The 16,273-nt window shown below is 34.2% G+C and overlaps 1 protein-coding gene and 1 long non-coding RNA gene across 3 annotated transcripts in view; one reads left to right on the top strand and one right to left on the bottom strand.

Moving 5' to 3' along the window:
• LOC118744187 (neurogenic protein mastermind) overlaps positions 1-16,273 on the top strand; it is a 209,864-nt gene that overhangs the window by 62,429 nt on the left and 131,162 nt on the right. Inside the window, exon 1 of one of the 2 annotated variants that reach the window (XM_036477010.1) lies at positions 6,533-7,040. The exons of the other annotated variant lie outside the window; for it this stretch is intronic. The gene's annotated coding sequence lies outside the window, so the exon portion shown is untranslated. Of the gene's footprint in view, positions 1-6,532; positions 7,041-16,273 lie in introns of those variants that run through there. 2 annotated transcript variants of the gene reach the window in all.
• On the bottom strand, positions 5,476-6,533 carry LOC118744191. Its single transcript, XR_004993519.1, has 2 exons — positions 6,333-6,533; positions 5,476-6,204 (listed from the first exon to the last, which is right to left on the bottom strand). It is a non-coding gene; the product is annotated as an uncharacterized LOC118744191 (long non-coding RNA).

Raw genomic sequence — 16,273 nt, 5'->3', positions numbered from 1 at the left:
TCGCTCAAAGCGCTCAAAGTTTTCCATGTGAATTTTTGATATGTGAAAAAAACAACTTTTCGTAGAAATCGTATAGAATTCTTGAAAATCAATATTTTGCGATCGAAAAACTCTGTTTCTCTTCAGCAGATTCCCAATAATAATACCCAATTATTTATTTAACCATTTTTTCATAGTAACTATATTTTATAGGTCCGCCAAAATCACCAGAAAATGAAATGGGGGAATAAATAAAAAATCTGAAGAGAACCGGAGTTTTCCGATTGAAAAATATTCTATACCATTTCTACGAAATTATTTTTTCCCCCATATAAAATACATGGAAAACTTTGAGCACTTTGAGCGACCTATAAATATTTTTTGATTTCAAAATAATAAATAGGGGCGTATTTTTTCGATATAGTACGATCCTAGAGGGTGAGAGTATTAAAATTCAGCCTTTACTTATTTTGGACCACCCTAAGGTACACACATACATACATAGTACCTGTACAAAAGTACAGCGCAATACAAAGACATCGTACATTCGTACATAATAGCTGGCTGTTTTTCTTACATCTCCATATATATGTACATATTCTCTGGCTTTATTTAAAAAAGAAATTGATCGAATTCATGCAAGTTAATCACATTCCGTGGTATTTGGGAGAATGAGAAATTCGGCAAATAAATGAAATTAATTAAGAATGTTCTGATCGTTTTTGAAAGTTAGTGCGGCATAAACAATTCATTATTTAATGGATATGTTTTCTTGCATAAATAGGAATGCATTATATGCTTTCAAGAAGAGTTGGGCTCTTTAGTTTTTTTGAGAGGACCGTTCAGTTGTAGTTCGTTTACCTGAGGGAACTAGTTCTTTAGTTCATATATGTAATTCATTTAGTTCAATTGACGACCTATCTCGGCAGCCTGTTCAACACACCCTATCTCAGAAAACTTTTCAAGACCGCCCTATTTCAGAATTTGGTTAAAAAACGCCCTATCTCAGAAAACTTTTCAAGAACGTCCTATTTCAAAATTCGGTTCAAAAATTCCCTACCCCAGCTGCCGATTCAAAAACGTCCTATCTCAACATATTTTCAATATATTTTCAGTTTAGATAGGGCGTTTGTAAATCAAATTCTGAGATAGGGTGTTTTTCAATCAAATTCTAAACTGGGCATTGAAAAGTTCTCTGAGATAGGCGTTTTCGACGTGGCTGCCGAGAAAGGTCGATATGCTATTTTAAACAAGGTTCAATTATTTTTACTATCATACATATTACATATAAGACAAAAACTGAGTTATTAATGAAATATCGTTTAAATAAATGGTTATAAAAACGTTTATAAAAAGGTTTTCTTTGAAATCAAGTTTATATTCATAAGCTTATAAACAACTTTTTTTAACCTTAATTATAAGTTTATATTTATACGCTTATAAAAAGTATTCTTTTGAACATTTATTATAAGTTTATATTTCCATTTCGATTTATAAACAAAAAATCAACGTTTTATAAGCTTAAAAAAAGGTGATTTTGCTTGTTGGGATGTTTTCTCGTATAAATAAAATACGAACAAACGAGTACCTACATAAAACAAAAACTTTAACAAATTGTGGAATATAAACATATGTGCGATATGTACACACTTACATATTTATTGCTGTGCAAAAACCAGAGCGTCCAGATTTAGGCGATTAATACCATGTTCTGACCGACAACGAAAACATCTTGAAAACGAGTTTTGGGATTGTGGGCTGAAGGCTGTTCACACCGACTGTTGGTGTTTTCGTTGACATTTCTTTCATCCTTTGTTTACAGTTTTGCTACACAAAAACAAAACCAAAATACTTTTCCTTCAATTTCTTTTCATTAACAACCTTTTACTTCCATGCTTACTTTATTTTGGCCAGCCAATTAATAATAAATCCGAAATGACGTATTAAAAATGATAAAATATGACTTTCACTTCGATAAATAATCGAAAAAAACTAGTGCAGACACCGATTGGAATGAGTGGAACGTAAGTTTTCAAGTGGTTTTCAGCGAAAACTAGTTTTCGTTTGACAGATTTTACATGGACGAAAACACATGTTTTAGGTCGAAAACCAGTTTTACCAACGAAAACATGTTTTCAATGTCGGTCAGAACATGGTATTAGCGTCAATTTTGTGTGTTCAATTTTTTGTGCGCTATCAATTAAATGCGTCGAAACACGTGATAAGTACCCTGTAGTCAAATGAACTAGTTGTAAACTACCTCAAAACTAGTATGAACCGCATGCCCAACTAGTCAGCCAACTATCTTTTTTCCATTCAATCAAGTGGTATTTTTAACATGGGGATGTCTTACGAGATGGCAATTGTCAGATTTCAGAAAAGGTGCGTAAACTGACTGCTTGACAGATAAACTAGGATTTTGTGAAGCAATTTTTGTTTCGTAGTATTTTCCATAACATCCCGCCATCTTGTCTCTATCACTATTGGCTAAAATAAAATTAAAAATGCCGAAAATTAGCAGAAAACTCATGTTAGTACTGTTAGTGGATGAAATTCATTATTTTTATTCCCATATTATTATTTTTCATTTGTTTTCAATATTATAAAATACATTTTAGTATATAATTTTCCGCTCCTCGGCAATACTGAAGTTTACGAGGTCATTTGCGCATCAAATTTGCCTCGTAATTTTGGGAGGGGCTCGTAAATAGAACTTCATACAAATTTTGACAGTTCTTTTACGAGGCTCGTAAATTTACGAGCTTTACGAGGCTTTTACGACTTTAAGAGAAGCCCCCTACTATGTAACAAGTCTGGTATAATTGAGTACGTACTCGATTTAATCCCTGTAGGGAAACCCCGAACTGGTGAACCAAATTTGTAGTTCCGTGCTAGATCTTTATCGCCAAAAACGAACCAGTCCGATAGTAACTAGATCGCCACCAGTTCAAAAGCGGCGATATGTGGTACTTTTAAAAAACAATTTTAGAAATCTATATCTAAAATGACGAATTTAGAACTGGTTCAAAACTATAGAAAAAGGGATGCAGAACAAACTAGATCTCATCTGGCGAATTTTGAACTAGTTCGAGACTACTGAAAAAGGGATGCAGCGGGGGGCTTGTTTACTTTAAATAGATTTTTGCTTGGTGGGTTTTTCGTTCAAATACGCTTTCAGTCTGCACGTCGCAGATGCTTTTTCATAGTTTGGTAATACAAAACTAATATTTGTGTTAACATCTTAACATTATGGGACCTTCTGAAATATAACCAATAACAGTCAGCACCTCTGCAAATTCAGCTACAGCCAAAGGTATGTAAACGTGTTTTCAAATGCAAAATTAAATTTACATTCATTCAAACAAATTGGATTTCAGATTGAAAATACATTTCTCTGCAAAAAATTGAAAATTGCTACCATGGTAACCCAAAAAGAAAACATCTTGTTACTTTTTTCGTTTACAACTGGTTCGAAACTATAGAAAATGGACTAGATCCCATATGTCGAAATTAGGACTGGTTCTGAACTATGGAAAAGGTAATGCAGCGGGGGACGATTTCCAATTCCTATGACATCGCTGTGTTAAATTCGCCAGTTGTTTGTGCAAAAGAGATTTATCGCGAACTAGTAGTGGTTCTAAATGTACTAGAAGCGCCCCAGTTCAAAACTAGAGATTTTCCCCACAGGGATGGTATACAATATGCCCAAATAAAAGTTATAATATTTTGTTTACTTTATTGTATTAAACTGTCGAAGTCAAATAAAACAGGGCATGAATAAATCGAATTGTACTTGGTACAAGTCCGGTCACTTTCGAACTAGTTCGGTTTCTGTCAGGAAATTCTAGTTGTAAACTAGTATTTTTGCTGACTAGTTTGGGATTTCACTGCAGGGTAGGTTTTGGAGTTAAAGCTTTAATTTTCATGTGGCAACACTTTTTATTGTTATTGATTTTGTTGTAGCATATCGAATATTTGCCAATATTAAACCACCATTTGTGACAACTCCCGCTGAATGTGAAATTTGCAATTTCATTTGTGGAAATAGATGATCTCGCCGTATTATAGCTTTTATTTTATTTTTTAGCGCCTAGCGCTTAAAAGCGGATTTTGCTATTAAGTAATCAATTAATATGAGTTATAATAAATAAAATAATCGCGCAGTCCTATTGGGAAATGTGTAAATACAAATATTTTTGAAATTATGAATATTTTTAAAGACAAATTTTTGTGCATCCTTATCATATAAGTGATTTGTGTCATTTAACCACGTTATAACAAGATCTCATTAAAAAAAGACAGATTTGTTAGGCCGATTTCATGAATTTAAAATAAAACGGAAATAAAAAGCGTGCGAAAATACCTTTCTAATGATACTTCACAAGTCTAAGTCGGAATAGCTTTGGCCCAGTTAGTCAAGTTTTTTTTATATCAATCTTTAAAAAAAGTTAAATAACAGCATCAAAAATCTCATTTTTACGATTTTTTGTTTTTAATATTTTTATGCAGATTTTTTTGATCTTAACAGTTTTGTCATCTGAGGGGATTTTTTCAAAAAATTCTTTAAGAAACTTTTTCAATTCAAAAAATTCCAAATCGGTTCATAAATCTTAATATTTTTCCGAAATATTTTGGTGGACGTCTTCAAATATAATAGATTTTATAATTCAAAGGGAAACACAGTACCGATTTTTTTTTTGTATGAGGAGTGATGCAGTCTATTGTACATACATACGCATGTATACCTATTAAAAATCATAGAAAAAAAATTCGTCTTGGAAACGAGCTGCAGTTCTTTTGCTGGTGTTGCCAGATGGTGTTATGAACGTTTCCAGTTAATCTAGGCGCACACATTCATAGAAAAATGTTGGGACAGACGAAGTTGACTAGTGGCTGGTCGATCAGTTGTTTGCTGGACTTCAAACCTTCGACCGAATATACTATATGTCCCACTTGTCTGGTACTTGCAGCTAGTGTTGCCAGTTTAGGCTTTTGTGAAAGCAATTGGCCGCACAAAATCCATTTAGCTTCTAGCTTTTTATTAGCTTCCCATCATTTGTTTTAGCTTTGGTTTTTGTGTATGTGTATACCGATACCTGAGTGGAAGATCGACCTATCTCCGCAGGCTGTTCGAAAAGGCCCTATCTCAGAAAACTTTTCAAGAACGCCCTACTTCAGAATTTCATTGGAAAACGCCCTAAGTCAGAATTTGGTTGCAAATGCCCTATCTTAGCTGACGATTCAAAAACGCCCTATAGAACTTGGAAACATTTTATGAAGAAAAAGCAATAGAAAAGGTAAACCGTATTTTAAAGAAAGCAGTTTTTACGTTATGCTTAAGCACATTTGAAACATACCATATACTTATTTAGACTTAGTGTTGAATCTGAAATTCCCAAATTGTCTTGTGGTGAGCTTAGACATGTTTGATATGTATCGACTTACATATGCATATGTACATATGTCACAGTATGCAGTACTTAAGGACTTAAGCAATATTGATTTACACTTATGGTAGGACTAAGTCACCTCTGAGTAAATCGTTAAAATTAAATACGTTTTGTCTTATCGAAAATAATTAAGTAAATAGCTTTGGTTTTAACTGTTTATTTATTCGGTCAGTGTAAATTGTATCAAAAATCTGGAAACATTTTGTCAGGGAACTTAGGTTTCGATATGCCCGGACCAAATGCTGTATTGATTAAGTAAAAACAAGTGAAGCGTAAAAAATTTAGCGCGCAATAAAATTATATTTTAGTTTTATTTGGCCTTTTTCATCAAGTCTTTTCTCTAAAAAAGTTCTGGAAACACTGATTGCGGCAGTGGATTCGTTTTCTGAACGGAACTCGCCGTTTGCTTCGCTCTTGCTTCTTTCATTCAGTCAATTTTTGCACTGTTGCTTAGAGAATAAGTTCTATCCTTCCACAGTGGTAGCATTTGTTGGTGCTACAACACCAAGGCATCAGCAAACATTTAACATGTTGCCACGTTGACTGATGGCGGGCAACTGCTTTCCTAGTCACTACTTCGCATCGATGCAACTAAATATTGTAGATGCTTCAATTCTGCCTCAGCTGCCACAAGACGTCTTGCTGCGACTTATTTCAGTTGTTGACGATATACCGACACCACTTTTTCGGTTGCTGCTAATATTTATTGGGCTTTTTCGTAGTTCATATACAAACACGAAGATGGCGCGATGTTGTTGTTTCATGCTACCAATGTCTAGGCGTACAGAAATGCAAGTTGGTAAATATGTTGCACCAACAATGATGGAGGAACAAAAGCACCCAAAAATAATAACAAATATTATTTGTGAAGAAGAAACTGAGCAAAGGAAAGGATGTATGTACATATGTTTTCGGCGTTAACTAGCAATTACTATTACAACTGCAACGACTGCAATGCAACTCAAAAGAAAATCCATAGTGTGGTAGAGAAGTGTGGTGAGAAATAACGCACAAAAGGAAGTCACACGATTTCATGCCGCGAACCAAACCGGCTGGTGACAAACCGGCTTCTCCGGCAGCTGCACATTAGTAAGCCAGCGCAACAAACGCAACACCAGATAGTAGTGCAAGCGACAACGGCAACTAGATAATTCTAGGAGCCGGAGGAGTCAGCTCCAGAGATGTGTTGCTGCGTATCTCTCGGGTTTTGGCAGTCGATATTATCCGATACGACGAGCAGAATTGAAAAAAAATGATAAATAGAACAAAAAATGCATTTTGCCGAATGTGGGTAGCTGCTGCTGCTGCTTGCTGTTCCTTCCTGCTCTACTGGTGGTAATGTTGCGTTGCGCCCATGTTGCGGCCGCTTATATTTTCGCATCTGTGTTATCATGGCTTTTCAGTCACAACATATCATTAATGTGCAACACACACAGTAAGCGGAGTAGATGCAAGTGACACTGAACACACTGACAAAGTGCTGACAATTGGCGACATGGTTCTTAGAATGAGACAATTTTCAATTCAGATAGCTCTTTTTCCTTTTGTCTTCACAGGATAAAAGTTGGCCAGTTGTTGTCCGTCATTCGCTGCGCACCTTTCAAAATAAAGGTAAACTAAATACATAGTTTTAATTTATTCATTTGCTAACTTTGTTGTCTTTGTTCTCCGCGTGGCTATTAAACGCGAATGCATAAATATGACCTTGAGAAACAAGTACCACATAATCATTGTGGGTGTTCACACCTGTCTGGTTATCAGGTTATCTGATTATGTGGTCATGATTTTTATTCAGTTTACAACAATAAAATACACTACATAATAATAATTTTTAACCAGATGGCAAGTGTGAACACCCACAATAATTTGATAAACGTTTTTGTTGTAGAGAACTCTAAGTGGCCCATCCTTCAAGTACATAGAGCTCCATCTATGTCTTTTTTTCTATTTAAAAGGTCATGTAACTACGTACATACATATGTATGTACATACTCAGCCAGAAAAAAATCCTAGAACGGAATGAAATGTGAATGTAATTGGGATTTGTGCCCGTTTACCGATTCCATTTTCGGGTACTTCGACAATCCGTTTTCTCATCAAAGTGTGCGACAGACATTTTTCGTTTAATACGCTTTTCTTCTGCACTATACATATACCATGTTTTCGAATGTTCAGTTTGAACGAATATTTTAATTCGGATACTAAAAATGTACGAAAACCGCACTCTCGGAAAAACGTACGTGAGTAGATATTGCAACTCATTTATCGCTCCATAAAATGTATTCATATGAAAACTTTCAAATATTCACAAATGTTCGCCTCACCCTGTATAAAAGCAAAATTGCACTACTAGTTACTAGAAAATGGCCTAGCAGTATAGTCTAAAATAATTGATTATATAGCGAAAATCGCAGGTAACACAAACGACAATAACGCAAAATTTGCTTTATTTCCTTTTTAAATGGGAAATAATACCAAAATCTGAGTTTTGCTTTATTTCCAACAAAGGTTGGAAATAAAACAAATTTTGCCTTATTTCCCATTGCTTATTTATACTATTTGTAAAAAAAAAAACAGTTTACTGAAAGAAGGAAAAAGAACTTTGTTTATTCCAAAAATACAATTAAACCAAGGCACATTGAACAGGTAATATCAGTATAGCAGCTGATTTGATTTTTTTTCAAATTATTTGTTCTCGAAAATGTTAAATATTTTTAATTTCTTCTCACAAAAATTCTAAATTGTTAAAATCTATTTGCATGTGAAACATTTTCCATACAAAACCAGCGATTAAAAGCAGCTTCCCAGCAAACATTTGGAGTCATAAATGAGTCTTTAAGGAGTCCTATTTCGGAGCTATTACGCTCATAATGAGCTCATTTAAGAGTCCGATATGAGTGTGTTTCCCTTCCTACGAATGTCGACTTATATGAGCTTAAATTCATACATCAAATGAGCCTCAATATGAGTCATATTGGACTCTTATTGGCCTCATATACGGCTCATTTTGGACTCTTTTAAAACAACTTTTGGCCTCATATATGACTCTTTTTGAGACCCTTATCGGCCTCATAAATTGCTACATTCGGACTCTTATTTTAGGTTGCTCTTTGAGTCTTATTCAACTCACTATATTTGCAAAGGCATTCCGCAAAAAGTCCTTGCAAATAACATACATACATACTTACATGCATATACACATTCCAACATGCATTCAATAGCAGCAGCTTAAGCTAAATTTTGTTCATTTTTTGTTTTCTAATTATTTTCAATTTCCGTATAAACAAGTTTAGATATAAATTTCAAATCTTTATTGTTTTTATATTGGCACAAGGTGCTGGCTCATAACTTGGCTCATATATGAATCCTAAAAGATTCATATAAGAGTAAAAAATTTTTTGTTTTTGAAACTCATATTTCTTACCTACCTAGGACACCTTTCGGACTCATATATTCTGAACGCTCAGAATATGTTTGCGGGGTTTTGGAAGGCTCGCCCAATTCAGCAGCACAACCGCTGATTACTGGGCCTGGCACAGGATGGATCAATGCTTCGAGGAGCGAACCAATTTACTAAGAAAGAAAGTTGCAACAATTTTCATTTTTTCAATTTAAATTTTTTATCTTTTTCGTATTTCGCATGGCACGCTTTGATGTAGAAGAAAAAAATCAGAACAGTTTTGGCACCTTCGATACCAGAAGCACCAACAAATACAGGCAAATGTTGTTTTTTCTCAAATGCTCTAAACCTGTTTGATAGGCCTTGAATTAAACAGAAAATGTCATATAATTCATATGAAGAAAGTAATATTCACAAAATATTTTTACTTATGAAAAGTCTAACAAAATATAGCAAAAAGCATCGTTTTTAAAAACTGCTCCGCATATTGGACATAGCGCTTTTGTATGAATTTTTTCTGCATGCTTTTTAATATGTTAAAAACATTGCTGGAAAACCTTAAAATGTTTGCATGGAACCATGTCGCAATAAACAGATGAAGTAATAAAACGGCTTTCTCGCTTTATTTTCTGACATTCGGCTGCCTTATAGTCACATTTTATAGGCAAATTTTCAAATAAAGCAGTGGCACCTGGTAAATTCCACTATGGGTGGGATGCATGCAATAACACCATACACAATAATTCCCATTACTTGGACATTAAAAAGCAGTTTCAGAAGTGAACTAGTGTTATTTTATCAATTTTCCCTTTTCTAAACGGTTATAATGCCACCAGTACATAATTGCGAAAGTAGGGGAGGGGCGGGGGACGCGAGCGCCGCGACGCCGGGCACTTTCAAAATTGTATACTTACAAATCCGTCCATTTAACTTCACGGTGGGCAGGAAGCAAAGATAGGTTGCATAAAAATGTCGAAAAAAACTGAAAGCAGGGTTGTATTTGTTGATATTTTTAGGTTAAGAATCCCTTTGAATTGAAATCCTAGCTGCTCCTGTTTTAAAGATATCCACATTTTACATAGTTATGATAGGACCGACTTTTGCGAAAGAGAAAAACATCCTTGCGCATTAAATATTCAACAATGTATGTGTGAGTAAATGTGTGTATATATATTATGTGAAAATATAAGTTTATGTAAGTTTTTAGCCGGTTTCAATCGTTTCCAAGGCGCACCACGTAGAGGCAACTTACTTTGCACCTCTTTGTTCTTTTTTTGGTTTTATTTTTTTATATTTTTTTCTTGCTTTATTTTTTTATATTTGTTTTTTGTTTCCTTTTATTTTTTTTGTTGGCTAACCATATAATATAGTCACACATTTTAGTATTTAAATATTTTATTATTTAGTTAAGTTTATATATGCTGCAATGAAAATGTCATTACAGTTTTCTTCAGGCGACTCACAAAAGTTGGTTTATCAATCATATTTATTTTGAATCTATCCCAGAATTTAATGAATTCCCTATGAACTGACTTCCGGGCCTGCTCGGACCATAATCCTAAACCATCGTTATTCAAGAATGAAATAGATTGCTTTAAATGTTTAAGGATAAAATGGATTTTGACAGTTTGAGAAATTCCAGTACTTTTCAAAGCTGTGCGGAGTTCGTTAAGATTTTTATCAAAATTACTAAGATCCGCTTGTTTTGCGGAAAACCATGTATTCACGATTTTGCTCATGGCATTGAACGAGGTAATATATTTGGTATTGTTTTTACTGAGAGTTTCTTCCATACAAACTATGTTCGACATTTTTTTGTATGTGGAAGACACTGTCAGCAAAAAATAAATAATTGCAAAAAATCAACGAAATTTTCTGGTAACTTCAGACTTGCACTTTACTAATTGGCTCAAAAGCTACATTTTAAACATTTTTCTAAAAGATCTGATTAGAAATTGTGATCAGATGAAAGTGTCTCCGAGCCAATAATTTTGTACGGCACGGTACTTATAAGTAATCTAGGTTTCACGAAAAAAAAAAATAAATACAAGGTAACATTAAAATATCAGTCATTTGTTTCGTTGCTGTGAGCTTGTTTCAAAACTTCTGGCTTTTGCTATAATTGTAAAACTCTGTGCATGTCATTTTAACGTATTTAGGTACATACTTATATTAAACATCAACTATTGCTTATGCAAAACGTGCTACATTTAAAAAAAAAATCGCATATGAAAGAGCACCAACCCAACTCGTAATAATTTAAGTATACAAATTTTAGTATTTAGTATAGAAATATTCAATTGAAATACGCCAATATTAAAATGAAGCGCTTTGCACTTAACGGATGCTTTTTCATAATTAAGTTAAAAAAGAAAATTTATTTAAATTCCATGCTGTCTGTAATGGGATTTGAACCCTGACGCTCTGGAAATTAGCAAATTGTGGCAAGCATCTTCGTGCACTCAGCTACAGCCAGACATGGAAATGTGCATTCAAATGTTCAGTTTGATTCAACACCACGTGTGCGTGGTATGAAAGTATTGTTTTTAAGTACGAACATTTCAAAACGATAATCAAATAAAAAATATTCATGTTTACTATGCGTTATTTCCCCCAGTAAATTCATAAAATTTTTCTTAATATTATTACAACGCGTTTTGTCTCTCAGCGTAGTCATTTTTAAGCAAAATTTGTGCAATCAAATCGAAAACCGGGACACTTAAATGAAACCCGGGACATTTTAAGGTTGGACCGGGACACCGGGACAAATAGTCTAAAACCGGGACATGTCCGGGAAAGCCGGGACGTCTGGCAGCCCTACACACAAAGCGCATACTTTCATGCGATTTTCTTTATGATCGCATTTGTGTTCTGGATGTACAATAGTCATTATTTCCTGACAGAAGAGTACATAAATACCAAAATAAATCTCATACAAGCTTTGAATTTATTTACTTATTATGAGGAGTACCGTTGGCCTAAGTTAGAGCATTTTTATTTCTTGCACAAGCGCAGTGCGACTTGCCTGCGCTACTTGCTTATAGCAACAAACCTTTAATAAAAAATTACTACCGTATTATATAGCATACAATATTGTATACATATATACATATATTGCGATATTGAAAGTGTTTGTAATGAGAAAGTTCACGCTACAGAAAAAGGCAATTGTGGTGTTTTATCTAAGTTGTATACCGGTAGCGCCCAATAAATCTCGATCAATTATTCTTTCGGTAGGAAAAAATGAAAATGTTTCACATTGATTTGATTCGTTTTAGTGAGTTAAAAAAGGGGAACAGATTTGTATGAGATTTCTTTTCGTATAAATGTGCTCTAATTATCGAGAAGTACGCCTTCCTCTTTTGCAAATATATCCTATCAGAAGTATATAAAATGTGGATATCTTTAAAACAGGAGCAGCTAGGATTTCAATTTAAGCGGATTTTTAACCTTAAGATATCAACAAATACAACCCTGCTTTCAGATTTTGTCGACATTTTTATGCAACCTATCTTCGCTTCCTGCCCACCGTGACTTGTTCGTGTACTACTTTTTGTCAAATGTAACTGGGTGACTACCTACATATGTGCACTAGTTTGCTTTATTACTCAAATTGTTAAGTTTAAAAGTTGGTCTTATTGCTCAACGAGAAATGAAATAAAGCAAATTTGTGTTATTTCACATTCAATTGGGAAATAACAAAAATTTGGCTTATTGCGAGCTCCAATTATATTTTGATTTAAAAGAAAAAAAGGCGTATATTTTTTCAGTAAAGTACATTCCCAGGGGGTGAGAGCAAAAAAATTCCGACTTGACTTTTTCCACATGCATTTTTGGAACACCCTACTGTGCATACACAAGTAGTTTTTCGATATGCAAATATTTATGTGCATATATAAAAAACAGGAAGGGACATCCAAGAACGGTCAACTAAATCTCTTAAGATTTTTTAATTTTATAAACTCAATCAAATTCATATTTTATGACAAAATATTTAATTAACATAAAATATGAAAATACTAGCCGTCAAAACCTTGAATAAGATATACTGTCAATGGTAAAATGAAAATATGTATCATACATACATGCATACATAAATTTGTGTCTACTACGATTTTAATGAGCAGATTGGTAAACATAAATTTTGCGTCTTCTTGCCGCCTTATTGCTAACAATTTATCACCTTTGCACGGGCGTATCCTTTGTGACATTGTTTCGTTGGGTTGAGTTTGCCCGTCGCACAGTGGAAGGTCGCGGCCATAAATATAATTTTTTGAAATTGTCTAACGTTTATCGGTAAATTGATAACGAACTTGAGCGGAAATGCTTTCATTTAATTTTTTTAATTTGGATAAATTGTTACAATTTAACTATTAAGTAACATATCTAAATAACATATGGGCCGTTCCATAGTCACTAAGGTGACAGTCGTACGTTTCAGTGAGATACAAACTTGGGAAAAATTGTGTTTTCTTTTACTCCTTTGTATCCTTGTGTAGCACGCACATATGTATATCTATATTTAATCAAACAAGAAAGAAAACAATCGAACCGTATGATACTAGTGGGTCGATTATCGATAGCGGTGACAGTTAACAAGATCAACGGAAATGAGGTCAATTGACTTTCAGCCTCATTGCGAGAGTCGTGCCGAATGCAAGTCGTTTTTCGAGAGTCGAATCGTATCGAAAATTTAGCGTCATTGCCTAAAATTTCCACTCGACTAGTGTATTAAAACGGAAGAACTTGGCAGCACTGCATAGTTTTCGACAATTTTCGTCGTTTACTTATTTCAGCACGACAATAGACAATGCTAATGTTGTCGAGTCGTACAATTCAGCCTAATTTACGACTTACGCAATGAGGCTGTTTATTTCCCACCCTGGTGCGAAATAAAGTCAATTGACATTATTACCTTTTCAAAAGCGAAATAAAATCAACAAAAATTTGGAAATAAAGTCATTGACGCTATTTCCTCATGGAATGGAATGGAAATGGAAATAGCGTCAACAATGCTTAAAGTATGTCGATTTATAGAAAAAAAATGTTGTTCTTACAATAAACATTGCCCCGTAAGTGCTGTTTTTTAATAGATGAAAAAGGTTATCGCCAAATCCTCAGTGTTGTGATATTAATCCACACACAATCATTAACAACCGCGGGGGGCCGCGGCGCAGCGTGACGCGTGTACTTATAAGTACAGTGCTGTAAAAAATTATTGGCTCAGAGAATTTTTCATCAGATCTTTTAGAAAAATGTTGAAAATGTAACTTTTCAGTCAATTTATAGCGCAAGTCTGAAGTTGCTAGAAAATCGCGTTGTTGATTTTCAGCAATTTTGTTTTTGCTGACAGTTTCTTCCATATAAAAAGAATTGCCGAACATAGTTCGTATGGAAGAAGCTGTCAGCAATGTTAGATTTACCGGTTTGGCAACGGAGATATCTGGCAGCCCTAGTTATGTGACAAATGTGGAAGTTGTTTTTTTTTTCTTTTCTTACAAAATCGAAAAACTGCTCTTTTCATGAAACTTGTTTTAATATGATTTGGAGTAATCCTAGTGGTTTTTACAGTTTGTTGAATTAATGCAATTTGTTTCAATAATTATTATATAAAAAAACTGTTTTTTACCTTTATTCAACATGAATTTTATGTCGATAATACTTTATTTTTTGACTTCAGCGCCAGATAGGCCTAGAAATACGTTAGATATATAACATTTTTTTCGCGATACAACTTCCGATGGAATTTTTACAAATTTTGTAGAATGTATTATGTATTTTTTAAATGAAAGTTAAGGAAAAAGATTTATGTATAATCGAAGACATTTTAAATACCTTGAAAAAACTAAACAACGAATACTTCTGTAACTAACTGAATGTGTATCAGTTCGATCATTATAAATTTATTAGTTTTCCAAATAGATGTTTTGCAAATTTACCGTTTTTTTGTTACCTTTATATGGGGAGTAGGCGTATTTTTCAATGGATGATGTCCATATTAGTATTTTTTTTTAGTAATATTCACAAATTTAAAGATTCTACATACATACATTTTCAGTATTTCTGGTCAACGTTTGTCTGAAGCGCTCACACTGTGTGTCGGCAATGTGATAAGAGTATGAAGGGCTATCCTGGACGTTGGCGTGTGTGTATCGGATACATGGCAATGGTGGCCAGTATGCGCATGCGCGTAAATTATACGACACTCGACTGGAGGAATAGCAAGTTTGCACTATTGATTGCACGGGTAAATATTATATGTGTGAGCATAAGCCTATTGCTACTCCTCAGCGCCATACAATATGCTACAGACATTTAGAGGTAGTACGGGCACACAATTAAGCTAATTGGACGGTTCTTGGTAACTTACAGTGAACATTTGTACAACTTAGGAAAGAAAGCAAAAAATTGTGTAAAATGGAAGAGCATAATAAAGCGCTACGAGTAAATAATTCGGCTAGCGGCCGAGTATACGATCGTCAATAGGTAGCATATACGACAGCTGCACAGGATATGAGCCAGAGGATGATGAAGTGCAATTGCAACATAGAACCAAGAAGTTTTTCTGGCTTATTAATCCCTTACTTTCGAAATGATCACATTCATTCCTTTTCAAAGCAGAAAATTCCAATGAATGGTGGGGGTCAAAAACTCTAGTTTTACTTAGTTAAAATGCCAAGTACTATTTAGAGGCATTTTTAATCGACTTCAAAAAAGGAGAAGGTTATCAATTCGTTGGAATCTGTTTTTATGTACGTTACTGCATAACTTTGGACCATGTCAACCGATTTGGATAATTTTCTTTCCATCGAAATGGCAGTGTCTCACAGGTCCTCTACTAATTTGGTTTAGATCCGATCATTGGATCATGAAAAAACTAACGTAACTGATTTTTTTATATGAGAATTGAAGTCAGTTGTGTTTTTTGCTTAAAATTTACTTGTTTTTAAATTAATTTTCACTTATATCTACATTGGTAAATATTTGCAATGATTTTCCAGCTTACCATTTTCATTTAACTACGCATTGATTATTTCCACATTTCATTTGTTGAGTAAATATATACATACGAGTAATTACATTTTAGAAATATTTTCATCAATTGCTTTCACACGCAGGAGCGTAAAACAAATATCATAATAATTTTGGTGGCCCTAAATTGCACCTTAATAATATTTAGCAGTGTTCGACTAAAGTTAAACACATTCTTGCGAATTTTTCGGAAACTATGAGCGCCTGAAAAAATTCTGGGGGCCAAAAGTAATTCTTGTGCGTAAGGTTCAAATCGCAACTCATAATGTCCATATATTTATGTATATCCAGGTATCCTCTAGGTAGCCACCCGCTTGGGAGCGAGCTCAAGTGAAAAGGTGTAAGACCTCGCGTGCGCTGGGTTTGGGTCCCGCCACGTTAAGACCATGCCCAATTGAAAACAAAAAACAGT

The sequence above is a fragment of the Rhagoletis pomonella genome, unplaced genomic scaffold, assembly GCF_013731165.1.
Source record: "Rhagoletis pomonella isolate Grant_MI unplaced genomic scaffold, Rhpom_1.0 Rhpom_scaffold_00008, whole genome shotgun sequence".
Classification (NCBI taxonomy): Eukaryota; Metazoa; Arthropoda; class Insecta; order Diptera; family Tephritidae; genus Rhagoletis; species Rhagoletis pomonella.
The sequence above is the reverse complement of the archived record's forward strand: the minus strand, read 5'-3'. Positions and strand labels throughout refer to the sequence as shown.